Consider the following 14,884-nt stretch of genomic DNA (forward strand, 5'->3'; position numbering starts at 1 on the left):
CATTTATTTCAACCGGCGCAATCTATCTTATAAATCATTCTATGGTGTTTCTTCTCAGTGGGCCCTAACCCATAGGTCTTTTCCTAGGATCTTACCTGACTCTTCTTATTTGTCCGGAGCTGTCCTCAAATTCTTTCAAAGTTTGACGTAAGAATGATTTATCATCAGTCAAATGTCTTTCTCCAAGATCTTTCAAATTCTTATCATCGTTGGTTCAACCTTTCCAATTTTAATTCGGGAGTGCCTCAATAATTCATGGTGGTGTTTCTCGTCGCCATTCTTGGATTTTGAGGACGAAGAAGATTTTCTCTCTCAATCTTGTTCTGTTCTAGTGATGATTCATGGTTCTAGCTTGTTGGCACCCTCTCATAATTATTTCGATTGTGAGAATTCTTTTCACCTATCCGGAGCATTTCAAGAGTTTTTCAGTTTGTTTATCCGAAGGCCATCATTTTGGAATTATTCATTCTAGCTTTCAGCTCCCGTTCTTCAATCTTACCGGTGCATCATCCAAGTATATTCTCTAATCAGCTCGTAATCTCTTCGTTCTCATGGATCTAATTCCTCTCAAGCATCTTCGTTTATTTGCTAATTCTTCCCGGTGTTTCTCTATCTTTTCTTCGTTCATTTCCAATTAATCCGGAGGTTCGTTCAAGATCTTTTCCTTGGTTATCACATCAATTTATTCGTTGTTTTCAATCCTTCCGGTGGTTCGTTGAAGACCTTCTCAAGTTTGCTCCATATCTATCTTAATCCGTTCTACGAGAATAAGTAGTATGCCAAATCCATTGCTTCTCATCAATCTAAATTAGTGAAGGATACGCATAATGTAATTCTTATTTTTGTTCATCCAAGTGATTAATTCCTTATTCCGGAGGTTCATCAAATTCTCGATTCAAGTTGTCAATCTTTCTTTTCCGGAGTTCAAAGTTATTTCAATTATACCATTCCAAAGCTTCATCTAATCATTACAAGGATTCACCTTGTGTTTTCAACTTCTCTTGCCTTCCGTTTGATCATTCCTTTGTTTACCGGAGCTCTTCATGAAGGTTCTACATGTTGGTTCATGAAGGATTTAATTCCTTCTCGAAGTGTTCATCAAGTTTCTTTTCGGAGGAGATCAAGTTTTCTTCATCTGCAATCCGGAGTGCAATTCTTTCACGCATATCTTTTGAGGTGGTGTTATGTCATTCTTGATAATTTCCCTTCGTTCTTCGTGTTTCACACATTGTTAAGAATGAGGTATTTTAAATCCATCAATCTCTTCATTGGAATTATCTTGGGCTATATTCCACCTAAAACCGTCCCTAAGGATTGTTGCTATTTATGGTGCTCATATAAGACCCAAGTTCTTCTTTCATCCTTCCGGGTGAAATAAGTTTCTCGTCTCCCTGTTCTTATCAATCCATTTCTTTTTCCCATGAGTGGCAGGTTTTCACCTCATAATCGGAGATGTATTCCATAAGACCATATCAAGCTTATTCTTTTCGTTGTTGGTGCTCCAACAACTCCGTTCGACCCTTCTCCTAAGGATGCCTTCTCAAACTCTTTTTGTGACAGAAGTTGGCATTTGCTTCTCCATTCTTTTATTTCAATTATCTATATTCTATTCTTTCGTTTCGGAGGCAGTGTGTTGCGATTTCATCAAGTATCTTCTCATCTTACCAAGTTCTTATTCAATTGCTTTTCTTTTCAATCGAAGTGCTGCCCGAAGTTGTTCTTCCTTGTTCCTCTTTTCCTAACAGAGTGTTTTCAACTTCGTTCATCTCCATTACATTCTTTCTTTCAATTTGTTCAACTTCTCAAGGTTCTTTGGTTTCACTCGTTTGTCAAAGAAGCAACTTAGTTTTACCTCTTCTCTTTATCTTCCGTTCTTCCCTCCGGTGCCATTCTAGATCTCAGGATGAGATCCTCTCGTAGTGGTGGAGTGTTGTGACGCCCCGAGTCCGATGTGCCAGGTGTCCTCCGCTTATTTGCTATTGTTGGCTTGTCATTTTCTTGCGTGTTGCATCTTATCATGTCATCATGTGCATTGCATTATCATGTTTTCAAAACTTGCATCCTTCCCGGTTCCCCCTGTTCCGTCCGTTGTCCGTTCTGAACCCAGACACACTTGCACGCGCCCGTGGCATGTCCGAAATAGTATTTTATAAGTGGTCGGGAAATGTTCTCGGAATGGATTGAAAGTTGGCATGCATTGTTGTTTTCTTGTTAGTAGACCGCCTGCCAAGTTTCATCGCATTCGGAGTCCGTTTGATGCCCCAACGGATAAATATAGCGGCAATAGTAGCCGGTCTAACGTCGGACGTTTTCGGTCTCCGGAAACAGATGCCGGGCCCTCTCTCTCTTCTCCCCCTCGCAGTCTCGCCACAGCCCACCTAGTCTATCCTCTTTCCCCTCTTCGCTTCCGGAGTTGTCCGATGCGACCGCACGGTCCGAAACCCCCTCTGCATAGTGCATCGAAACCATCACGTGCGCGTCTGAAATTGTCCCGGACCCGACCCGGGCAGTCGTCACCATTGTGTCCGGATCACCCCCAAACATCTACAAAATATCTCCGTTTTGTTAATTGGACTCCCTATCTATTTATTCGCGACCGTCCGTTTCCGATCAAAGGGACCGAGGTAGCCCCTAACCTAATCTGTGAGGTATATATAGTCCACCCTTAGTCATTTTGGACAAACCCTAACTTCTAGGGAGATGTCCCATCGATCCCTCTCGGCCGCCACCACCTTCCAATCCACCTCGTTTTCCCCATCGCTCCAATCAGGAGAATCCCCCGCCTTCCCGATCCACCCATCGATCCACCACCCACCGTACCTCTCGGCCCGAACCCCAGGCACAGGCATCCAACGTCGCCTCCAGCCACATGCCCACATCCAGCCGCTCACCCAGAGCAAGCAGCAGCCCCGCCGTCCTCAGGCGAGGACATCCCATCGCCGGCGACCACCTGTAGCAGGACCAAGCGCCCCTGCCTCTTCCTTCCTCGTCCTTCTCTCCTTCCTCTCTCACCTGCTCTCTCTGTCGTGCAACAGGGAGCCCGGAGGAGTTTTGCGGCGGCCATCCTCGTCCTCCGCGCCTACATCAGCTCGAGGGCAGGATCCCCTCGATCGCATGCTCTTCGTTGACCGCAGCTCCGGATCAGATCGACCTCACCCTTCCTGTACCTCCACCGCCCGGATTCGCGCCGATCCGCGCCTCCCTCCGTCCCCTGCATCGCCTCGTCGCCGGAGTAGGAGCTCCGTTCGCCAAGCGCGCGCCCCTGCTTCGTCTCGCTGCAAGAGGAGCAGCGAGTCAGCGCCCAGCTGCCCCAAAGCGAGGACAGAGATAAGTCCCGTGCTCATGTTGACCGCGTCGCCAGCGCCTGGGCCACCGCGTCGCCGTTTTCCCCGCGCGGCCCAGCTTCGCCTTTGCTAGACTCTCCTCCAGCCGGCCCAAGGTCCTATAGTGAGCCTCAGCCCAGCAATGTTTCCCCCTGTACACTGTTGGGCCGTATTCAGATTCGGCCTGATAGTGTTTTTTTCTCCCTCTGTTGCGATTGTAGATATTTATCCAGAGTTGGCAGTTTTGCAGTTTAGCCCTCCAACAACATGCATTTAATATCTCACAAACCTTGCATCGGATTAAAATAAGTTATATATGAAACTTGCTTAGAATTTTGTGTAGATTAATAATTTGCCACTTTCATCTATGTTTAAAATGTTTAAAATGCTGTTTGTTTAAATTTTCTTAAATAACTTGCTAAAATGATTTAATTCATAACTAAATAACCGTAGCTTGGTTTGTAACAAACTTTATATGTAAATGGGGTAGAAAAATGCCTAGTTTAACATGGTGGCACCACTTTGCATGTTTAACAACTATAAAATATGGTTTAGGGCAGAACAGTACCAAACCTAATATATGCATATGGGGATTTACCGGAATTGTTGTTCGTTGCTTCCGGCCTCATTTAAACTTGACTAGATAGGTAGTTTTATTTTGCTTCACCCCCTTGCCATGTTAAGAACATTTAATATTGTTGGGTACATAAACAAGATCGAACTAAATAAGTCACATGGTGTTTCGTCAATATGCAACAGAGTTGCATATTGAGCTCCACTTAATTTGTAGGATTGCTTGTGTATATTGCCATGCCATGCTTCATTAAACCGAACACGCATCAAACTTGTTTGTGCATCGTGCCATGCTTATGTGATGATTATTCACTATGTTGTTTGCTTTCTTTCCGGTGTACTTCTTCTCTGTAATCTGGTAACGTTGCGTTTGTGAGGATCCGTTCGACTACGTCCGTTTATCTTCTTCATGGACTCGTTCTTCTTCCTTGCGGGATCTCAGGCAAGATGACCATACCCTCGAAATCACTTCTATCTTTGCTTGCTAGTTGCTCACTCTTTTTCTATGCCTATGCTGCGATACCTACCACTTGCTTATCATGCCTCCTATATTGTTGAACCAAGCCTCTAACCCACCTCGTCCTAGCAAACCGTTGTTTGGCTATGTTACCGCTTTGCTCAGCCCCTCTTATAGCGTTGTTAGTTGCAGGTGAAGATTGAAGTTTGTTCCTTGTTGGAACATGGAGATGTTGTTCCTTGTTGGAACATGTTTACTTGTTGGGATATCACAATATATTTTATTTAATTAATGCATCCATATACTTGGTAAAGGGTGGAAGGCTCAGCCTTTTGCCTAGTGTTTTGTTCCACTCTTGCCGCCCTAGTTTCCGTCATATCGGTGTTATGTTCCCGGATTTGGCGTTCCTTATACGGTTGGGCTATTATGGGAACCCCTTGACAGTTCGCCTTGAGTAAAACTCCTCCAGCAATGCCCAACATTGGTTTTACCATTCGCCACCTAGCCTTTTCTTTCCCTTGGGTTCTGCAGACTCAAGGGTCATCATTATTTTAACCCCCCCGGGCCAGTGCTCCTCTGAGTGTTGGTCCACCTGTCAGCTGCCGGTGGCCACCAGGGGCAACTCTAGGCCGGCCTACCCGTACCTAAGACAATCTGAGTGTGCCCTGAGAAAGAGATATGTGCAGCTCCTATCGGGATTTGTCGGCACATTCGGGCGGTGTTGCTGGTTTAGTTTTACCTTGTCGAAATGTCTTGTAACCGGGATTCCAAGTCTGATTGGGTCTTCCCGCTAGAAGGAATATCCTTCGTTGACCGTGAGAGCTTGTGATGGGCTAAGTTGGGACAACCCTGCAGGGATTTGAACTTTCGAAAGGCGTGCCCGCGGTTATGGGCAGATGGGAATTTGTTAATGTCCGGTTGTAGAAAACCTGAAGTTGACCTTAATTAAAATACATCAACCGTGTGTGTAACCGTGATGGTCTCTTTCCGGCGGAGTCCGGGAAGTGAACACGGTGTTATAGTTATGCTTGGTGTAGGTTGCTATAGGATCACTTCTTGATCATAGATTTCTCGATCGTGCTTTGCCTTCTCTTCTCGCTCTCTTTTGCGTATGTTTAGCCACCATATATGCTAGTCGCTTGCTGCAGCTCCACCTCATACCTTTTACCCTACCTATAATCTTAAATAGTCTTGATCGCGAGGGTGCGAGATTGCTGAGTCCCCGTGGCTCACAGATACTTCCAAAACCAGCTTGCAGGTGCCGATGTGTCTGTGCAGATGACACAACCAAGCTCAGGAGGAGCTCGTTGAAGATCTTGTCCTTTGTGTTGTTTCGTTCTAGTTGATCAGTAGTGGAGCCCAGTTGGGGACGATCGGGGATCTGTGTCGCATTTGGGGTTCTTCTTTTATTTTGGTTCCGTAGTCGAACCTTGATTGTATTTGGATGATGTAATGCTTTATTCATGTAATTGTGTGAAGTGGCGATTGTAAGACAACTATGTATCTCTTTTCCCTTATTGTATTACATGGGTTGTTTGCGAAGATTACCTCACTTGCGACATTGCTTTCAATGCGGTTATGCCTCTAAGTCATGCTTCGACACGTCGGAGATATAGCCACATCGAGGGCATTACACTTGAAGCCCACACGCCACCGCCTCTGGCGGCACACTGTCTTGACATGGTGGAGCTGGAAGCGCGCGCACCGCCCGCTGGGGCCGCTGCACCACCTGGCAACTTTCTTTATCGGGTGACGGGATCCTGCGTGGTGGATCGTGCTGGGCTGCCTCGCGCCTTGGTTCGGGACCTATGCCGTCCAGAGGAGGGGGAGGAGGCGCGCCGTGAGCCACGTCGCCCACCAGTGGTGGCAGAGGACGCGGCAAGCGGGATGGCTATTGGATCACGGGTTCCGGCAAAATCCTCAAGGTTCGAACCCATGGGTGCGTGCGAAGATCTCCCCTCTACCGATCCACGTCCTAGCTTTACTAAGATCTTACGGGCTAACTCGACGAACTCACAACACAAAGGACACAAGATTTATACTGGTTCGGGCCACCATTGTGGTGTAATACCCTACTCCAGTGTGGTGTGGTGGATTGCCTCTTGGGCTGAGGATGAATGGTACAAGGGGAAGAACAGCCTCCTCAGGAGAGGTGTTCTTGTGCTAGGTGAACTTGTGGTTGTCCTGGTCTCTCTTGGTCCGACCGATCGATCCATCGCCCCAGCTATGGTGGTGGCTAGACCTATTTATAGAGGCACTGGTCCTCTCCCCAAATATTGAGCGGGAAGGGAGCCAACAACGACCAATTTGAAAGGGGACAGCTAGTACAGCCTATCCTGACAAAAGCAGTCTTCGCCTGCAAAAGGCTCTGGTGGTGATGCCGTCTTGGGCTCCACGGTGGCCTCCGTCTTTTCATACTTCTGGTCTTGGTCTTGTTGCACTGATATGGAAACCTTTGCTTGACGCCTCGGTACTCCGCGCCTGCGCCTGCTTCCTTAGCACCGAAGAGGAAACAAGGCACGCTGGTGCCCGCCTGGCGCCTGCCTGGCCTTGGTCATCATGGCTCATGTCACTAGAACCTCGCGAGGTTCGCCTAGCCTTGAACTCTCTGCCCCTCGTGAGCCAGCCTGGTGAGGCCGCTCCTTAGGACGTCTTGTGTCATCTGCCTCGCGAGGGTCTTGAGTCGTTGCTAGTGAAGATGGGCCATATGGGCCCGCTCGACGAGCCACACCATGGGCCCCAGGCAGGCAAGTCTAGGGACCCCCGTTCCTAGAATGCCGATAGTAGCCCCCGAGCCCAAGGCGTGCTTGGGCATGGATTCGAGGCGAAGCCAAGGGGGCAAGAGCGGAGCGCCGCGGGGCCCAATAGTCTGCGGCCTTGGTCAACGCGTGGCGGTTGATTGGACACAGGCGTCTATGCTTCCCCACGCTACCTCGACAACTGCCGACTATCAAAAGGTTGGGGTGGACAGCATTTGCCTTCAGTGCTTCCTTTCGCCTTTCTCATATCCCCTTTCTTGCACCCTGCCTCCGAAATCTCCAGATATACTTCTATCCTTCCTGCACCGGCGACCAATGGCGCCCCAGAGGGTCAAGCCCGCCTTGTCATCGGCTTGGTATGAACCAGCTCTTGACGCGCCCAACGTTTAGGAGAAGAACGTTGCCACCACAAGCTTGTTGACGGCAGGGCAAAGCAACAAGAAGGGGAAGACTGGACTCCGGGCTGGCTCCAACATGCCTGAGCCCGAGGGAAGCACCTTCTACCCCTTCTTCACGAGCAGCATCGCCGCTGGGCTGGTTCCCCCCTTCTCTGTCTTCTTTTACGAGGTCCTTGATCACTACGGGCTACAGGCGCTGCATCTTCATCCCAAATCTATCCTTCTCTTGTCGATCTTAGCCTACTACTGCGAGGCGTACCTCGGTGTGATGCCGTCCGTGGCCCTTCTTCGCCACTTCTTCTTCCTCCGGGCCAAGGAGGGTCATGCCTCCAGGTAAGGCCAATGATAACCCACAAGTATAGGGGATCGCAACAGTTTTTGATAAGTAAGAGTGTCGAACCCAACGAGGAGCTAAAGGCAGAACAAATATTCCCTCAATTTCTATCGACCACCGATACAACTCTACGCACGCTTGACGTTCACTTTACCTAGAACAAGTATGAAACTAGAATTACTTTGTAGGTGTTTTTGCATAGGTTTGCAAGATAATAAAGAGCATATAAATAAAAAGTAGGGGCTGTTTAGATAAGGACACAACTAAGTTAGTTTTAGTAAAGAGCTTTTTGTTACGAGAAAGTTTTTTGTCCCTAGGCAATCGATAACTAGACTGGTCATCATTATTGCAATTTTATATGAGGGAGAGGCATAAGCTAACATACTTTCTCTACTTGGATTATATGCACTTATGATTGGAACTCTAGCAAGCATCCGCAACTACTAAAGATCATTAAGGTAAAACCCAACCATAGCATTAAAGCATCAAGTCCTCTTTATCTCATACGCAACAACCCCGTTACTCGGGTTTGTGTTTCAGTCACTCACGCAACCCACTATAAGCAAATCATAAACGTATTGGAACACCCTACAGCGGGAATCCCTCACGCTTGTGCGACACGAAGAGCACCATAGGACAGCACCAATAATAAAACATGCAACTCAAACCAATCACGATCATCAAATAACCCATAGGACAAAACAGATCTACTCAAACATCATAGGATAGCCATACATCATTGGGAAATAAAATATAGCGTTGAGCACCATGTTTAAGTAGAGATTATGGTAGGTAAGAGAGAGGTTACACCGCCGCATAGAGGGGGGAAGAGTTGGTGATGATGGCGGTGAAGTTGTTGGTGAAGATTGCGGTGATGATGATGGCCACAGCAGCGTTCCGGCGCCACCGGAAGAGAAGGGGAGAGGGGGCCCCTTCGTCTTCTTCTTCCTTGACCTCCTCCCTAGATGGGAGAAGGGTTTCCCCTTTGGTCCTTGGCCTCCATGTCATGGGAGGGGCGAGAGCCCCTCCGAGATCGGATTTGTCTCTCTATCTCTCTCTGTTTCTGCGTTCTCAGATTCTTCCCTTTCACCGTTTTTTATATTCCCGGAGATCCGCAACTTCGATTGAGCTGAAATTTTCACACAATCTCTATCCGGATATTAGCTTTATTGTGGCAAAAGAAGGGCACCAACCGCCTTACGGGGTGGCCACAAGGGCCCAGGGCGCGCCTGCCCCCTTGGGGGGTGCCCCCCTGCCTCGTGGCCCCCTCGGGCATCGTCTCACGTTGATTTTTCTTCCCAAAAATAACATGTATTCCAAAAAAATCTCTGTCAGTTTTTATCCCGTTTGAACTCCGTTTGATATGGATTTACCGCGAAACAAAAAACATGCAACAAATAAGAAACGACACTGGGCACTAGATCAATATGTTAGTCCCAAAAATAGTATAAAAAGTTGTCAAAAGTATACGGAAGTTGTAGAATATTGTCATGGAACAATCAAAAATTATAGATGCGACGGAGACGTATCTGCCAACTCGATCTCGATGATGGGGAAGAAACCCGGCAGCTTTCGAAGCACGTGGGCCATGATGGATGTGAAATGCATCCACCCACATTTGACGCTGCCGATGGAGAGGCCCCAGTCTGACAAGGGGTGGTCCTGCGCGAGGCTCACCAGCGAGCGGGCGACATTGGTGCTAGAGCAAATGAAGTCTGACCTGAAGCCGGGCAACGTGAAGGCGGCAAAGATTACAGGGGCCATCCTCCTGAGGGGAATCCTAGCGCTGCGCGTGGCCCCACTTCAAGCTCGCACGCGCCCCTTGTGGGAGCTTGGGGATGAAGAGGACAAGGCTCGCTTGAGCTTGAAAGCCTTGTCCGGCGAGGAGCTGACCGCAGCTCTCTGCCTCCTGGTTTAGGACGATCAGGAGTATCCGCCGAATGTCTTCACTCCCTTGTTCCGCCACAAGGACAAGGCGCTGGTTGTGGCCTCCAGGCTGACCTTTGACGGGCGCAGACTGGTGCCGCCAGTGTTCACCGGGGCCCCTGCAGCGCGGACGCTGGTGGAGCTGTCTTCTGGTGAGTCTCGCGGGGAGGAAGAAGAGGAGGAGGAAGACTCGGAGGTGACCCCGAAGGGACGGGGGACACCTCCCCCTTGAGTAAAGCTGACATCCTCCACGCCTTTCCTGACGACGACAAGGACGGCGACCGCCTGGAGAGGGAAGAGCTGCCCGTCGTCCCAATGAGGGACCGATCGGTGTTGATCGCCCGGGATGTTGCTTCTGTTCCGACGCCGCCTGGAGCCACTTCCGGCACAGCCGCCGCTCCTGCTTCTGCTTCCGAAGCTGGCGCGCCTGCTCCTCGTGCTGCGAAGCTCTCCGGCTTCAAGCTCACCAAGCGGAGGGTGGACTATGCTGCTGTGGACCAGTAAGTGCTTGCGCTTCATCTTGTTCTTGCTTATACTGCTGCTTCTTGACGTTTGTCCTTGTTTTTGCTGTTGTTGCTTGTTTCTGACTCTTTTTCCGTGTTGTGCAACTAGGCCGACGCCTGTGGTGAAGAGGAGGATGGAGAACGAGGTGGTGCTTCTTGAGTCTGGGTTGCCTCCTGCGACCGCGCGCCCTCTCCCTGAGCAAAGGTGGGGACGGTGCTCGTGCTTCTCCAGCCAGATCATCCTCGCGAGGCCGGGAGGAGCATCCTCGGGAGGAGTCAGCCCCCGAAGCGCCACTGACTCAGGAGGTGCCAGCGTCCGGCTCGGGCGCTGAGGTCCAAGAGGCTCAGGAGCTTCCTGCCTCTCAGGCCATGGTGACGACGCCTTTTCTTCCTTCTGCGCCACTACTCCCAGGTTCTTCTGCCTCCTCTGCTATCTTGGAGCGTGCCCTTTCAGAGATGACCCAGTTGCGAGAAGATCTCCTGGGCGCGGATCCGCGCCTGGTAGTCGGGCGCCTGGAGCTGGCCTCCGGCTGGCTTTAGTCTGATGCGATAATCCGAGCAGCGCTAGGCCAGGCCGCGATGACCTCCGAGAAGGAGAAGCGGGCCGTAGCCCAAGCTGCGGCCGATCGCGAGGCGGCGCTAAAGGACGCCGAAGCCGCCCACGACCGCTGCCGGGCGCTGGAGGACGAGCTGAAGAGCCTGCATGATGAGCGCGCAGAAGAAGCTCGCGGCCGTCGGGTGAAGGAGGAGGAGATGAAGGCCCGGGAGGATGTCATCAAGGATCGCGACGCCGAACTGGGGAAGTTGGCGAAGGCGCAAGCCACTGAACGCAGCTGGCTGGAGGAGCTGGAGCGGAAGGTGGAGGCAAAGGGGGTCGATCTTGACGCCAAGGTGAATGTTCTGGCCGAGGACCGCGCGGCCTTCACGCTTCTGGAGAAGAGGTCTCGCGAGGCCCTTAAGTCACTCTATGAGAAGGGCTTGGAGAAGCCGTTGGCCACCAATGAGGACGGCCCCGCCCAGTTGCTTCCCTACTTGGTCGATGCTCTTGAGGAAGTCGTGCATGGCATCGGCCCCACGGTAGAGGTAGAGGCTCGTGTCCTTTCTTCAGCCGCGCTGACGCACGTCTTCAACCACCTCCATCTTCGTGATCCTGCCGCCCGCCTTGACGAGCTACTGGAGCCTATGGATGAGGAGCGTTGTGCGGCTGCTGCCGCAGCCATGAAGGGTCAGGTGGAAGCCCTACTGGAGAAGTTCGACGCCTTCACCCCCACGCCTTCGATTGGTGGTGTAGGTGAAGACGAAGCCACCCAGGAGGGGGCACCTCTTGCAGGTGCCGGTGGTGTCGAGGGATGACTGGCTTGCGGCTTCTTTCCTGTTGAAACTCCTACAACATGTAGTGTGCCTCGTGGAGGCATTTAAACTTGTGTTTGGTATTCGGGGAACAATATGTCTTGTAATATTTGCTCTAGGATTTTGTGATTTTCCTCCTATTTGCTTTATGTTCTACCTGGCAGAGCCCGGCCCCGTGCATACCTCAACCGTCGTTGGACCGACCGAAGACCAGGACGGACCCAAGGAGTGAGGGGCTACGTGACCAGTTAGGCTCCTGAGTCGCGATGCTCTGGAGTCCCCCTTGATGCGCAAACAGCTTGTGGAAAGGAGATGCGATGGTTTGGTCTTGTGTTCTATGTCGGCAGGGCCTAACCCCGCGCATATCTCAACCGCCGTTGGGCCGACCGGAGACCAGGACGAACCAAGGAGTGAGGGGCTACGTGGTCAGTTTGGCTCCTGAGTCGCGATGATCAGGAGTCCCCCTTGAAGCTCAAACGACCTTCATACCTTAGCTCCGCTTGGGAGGGCACGTGACGACCAGGTCCGAGGGACCTGGCGGGGTGGCGTATGCTTGGGCGTGACCCGAGCGCAGCCCCCGTGCACAGCCCCCTCGCACGGCTCTCCCGAGGGGAGGCATTGTGTTGAGGCCAGACACAGTTCCTGGAGACTCCCTGAGGTTGATACGGTCGTGAGGCCGCCCTCAGTTGTTTATCTCCAGGATGGACCATGGCGCTTCCGCACTTGTATGAGCATAGCCGCTGCTCGGTAGTGTCGACTGCCAGCACGGAGCATGGTGCTTCCACTGGTACGTGGGAGGGGCCTCCGTACTACGGAGAGCCCCCGGGGCGTGTACAGCCCCGCCCTGACATGTGCCTTGCACGGCAGGGCTAGACGAGGTGTGTCTGGGCACTCGTGAGCCAGCGCAGGACTCACGAGGCCCTACCTCAAGGCAGGTTGCGTCTGGTCTTGGTTCTTGTTCGCTGTCTTGGGACTGCGAGGTGGTTAGACAACCTATGCCGAATGAATCTCCTGAGGTTATTTGCGTGAGAAAGCCAAGCACCAACGACCCAGGAGGTGACGTGAACGGGGCCGGCCCGCCAGACAGAGCTCGGCCGTTGGATTTATCGAGGCTGCAGGGACGGGCCCGAGCACAGACGCTGTGCCTAATCCTCTCACGCGAAGGGTCGTGAAGAAAGACGACCGGCGCGGCGCCTGCGATGTGCGACAATCAAGCAGGTGACAGTCATAGATAGATTAAGCATGAAAGGCAATCTAGCTCAGGTAAATGCATAACGATACGCACCACTGGGTCTGGCCCGACCGGCTTGGGGATGATACAGCCCGAGGGGCGCCCCCAGCAAGGTAAGCTAAAGACATAAACAAGGAAAGATACATGCCACAGCGACGGACCCATGTGGCCTGGGAATAATGCAGCCCCCTGGGCGCTCCCAGCTAAATGAACTTGGAAAATGTCACCTGGTTCCATTGATGAAAGGGTGTTGAGGCAGCTGAAGGTACGCGGCAAAGGGATGGTCCCTCACGAGCCACCGTGGCCCTAAGCCTCGGGTGGCTCTGGGGGTCCTGGCAGTTCCTTGAGGACCGTCTCCATCTCCGCCAGGGCTGCGTGGTGCCTGGCCTCCTGACTCTTCATGATGCTCCGCAGGTTGCGCTGGAAGGCAGCGGCTATGCTCGGTAGGCCAAACGGCATGCGAACGTAGCTGTGAGGTAGACCTTCACAGCGCCCAACATGTGAGGGCCAGAAGCGCTCCTGAGATGCGGCTCGGTTGAGCCCTGGTATGTCGATGTAGATGTGCAGCTCACCACCCTCGCCTGGATGGGGAGCAGCGCAAGGTGGGCGGCGGTCGCCGTGTATTACTCTTTCTTCCTGAAGCTCCTGAGATACCTTGGTGATGAACTCCTGAGCGTCGGGAGCTCCTTGCCTAGTGTCCTCCTGAAGGAGACGTGCTGTGGAACACGCCTCCAAGTGGTGCCCGAGCGCCTCCCTCGTGACGTTGGCAAGGTCTGAGGCCATCCAGAAGAGAGCCCCCGAGCCCTACCCGAGGAGGCCGCTGGGCGTGCTTTCCTACGCGATAGAGGGAGACGCCCCAGGTGCGGGCGCTAATCCTGACGAGGCGCCACCTACGGCGCTGCCCTCTTGTGGTCCGGCACGGAGTTGCTGCTTCTTCTTCTTGGGTCTTCGATTGACGCTGCTTGGAAGGCGCGCTCGAGGGAGCACACCGCATCTCTTTCTTCGCAGGGGATTGTGATGATCCCACCGCTTCCTGGCATCTTGAGGACGTCGTAGCCATGGTGCGTCACGGCCATGAACTTGGCCTGGGCTGGATACTCGAGGATGGCATTGTATGGCAGATGGATGTGGGCGACGTCGAAGTCGATTAGCTCGGTGCGGTAGTTGTTGCGCTGTCCGAAGGTGACTGGAAGGCGGACCTGACCGATCGGCGTGGTGGAGCCATCGGTCACTCCAAAGAAAGGCTTGGTGGGCTGAAGCTGATCATACGGCACTTGGAGGCTGTTGAACGTCTCGACGGACAGTATGTTGAGCCCTGCGCCGCCATTGATGAGGGACTTGGTGACTGGCACGTTGCTGACGACGGGTGAACAAAGCATCGGGAGGACCCCGGTGGTAGCTGCGCACTTGAGCTGGTCTGCTGAGCTGAATGTGATGGCGCACTGGGACCACCTGAGCGGACACGTGGCCTCGAGCTTGGGGAGGACCGCATTCACCTCACGAGCAAACTATTTAAAGATACGCTGTGAGGCTGGGGCTTGAGGTCCGCCCAAGATGCAGGCGATGGCATGCAGCTCCTGGAAGCCTCCAACCCCCTCGTCTTGGTGGTCGTCGTCATTCCTTCTTGCTGGTGGCGGCAGTGGAGGGAGACCGGCGTTGCCCTGAGGACGACCCTCATGAGGTTGATCCCTCCAGGCGCCCTCGCGAGGCTGATCCTGCCGGTGGTCCTCGCGTGGCCGGTTGCCCCACTCCTAGCGTGACCAACAGTCATCCTAGCGTCCGCCACCACGTCCTCCTCCTCGGCCGTAGCCCCAGTCATTGCGCTCGGCGCGTCGACCGAAGCATCCTTCTCGAATGGCTCTGAGATCTTGACGGTCGCTGGTGTTGTGGCTATGTAGGTTACGAAAGGCACAGAATGGTCGGCTGCTCTTGGATGACTTGAGCTGGTCCCTGCCACACTTTCTGTCCGGCTCCGCCACGATCACGGCTGCTCCCTTGCGCTTCACGTCTTTGGCCTTGGCTTTCTTCTC

Source organism: Triticum urartu, chromosome 4, assembly GCF_003073215.2.
Source record: "Triticum urartu cultivar G1812 chromosome 4, Tu2.1, whole genome shotgun sequence".
In the NCBI taxonomy this organism is placed as follows: Eukaryota; Viridiplantae; Streptophyta; class Magnoliopsida; order Poales; family Poaceae; genus Triticum; species Triticum urartu.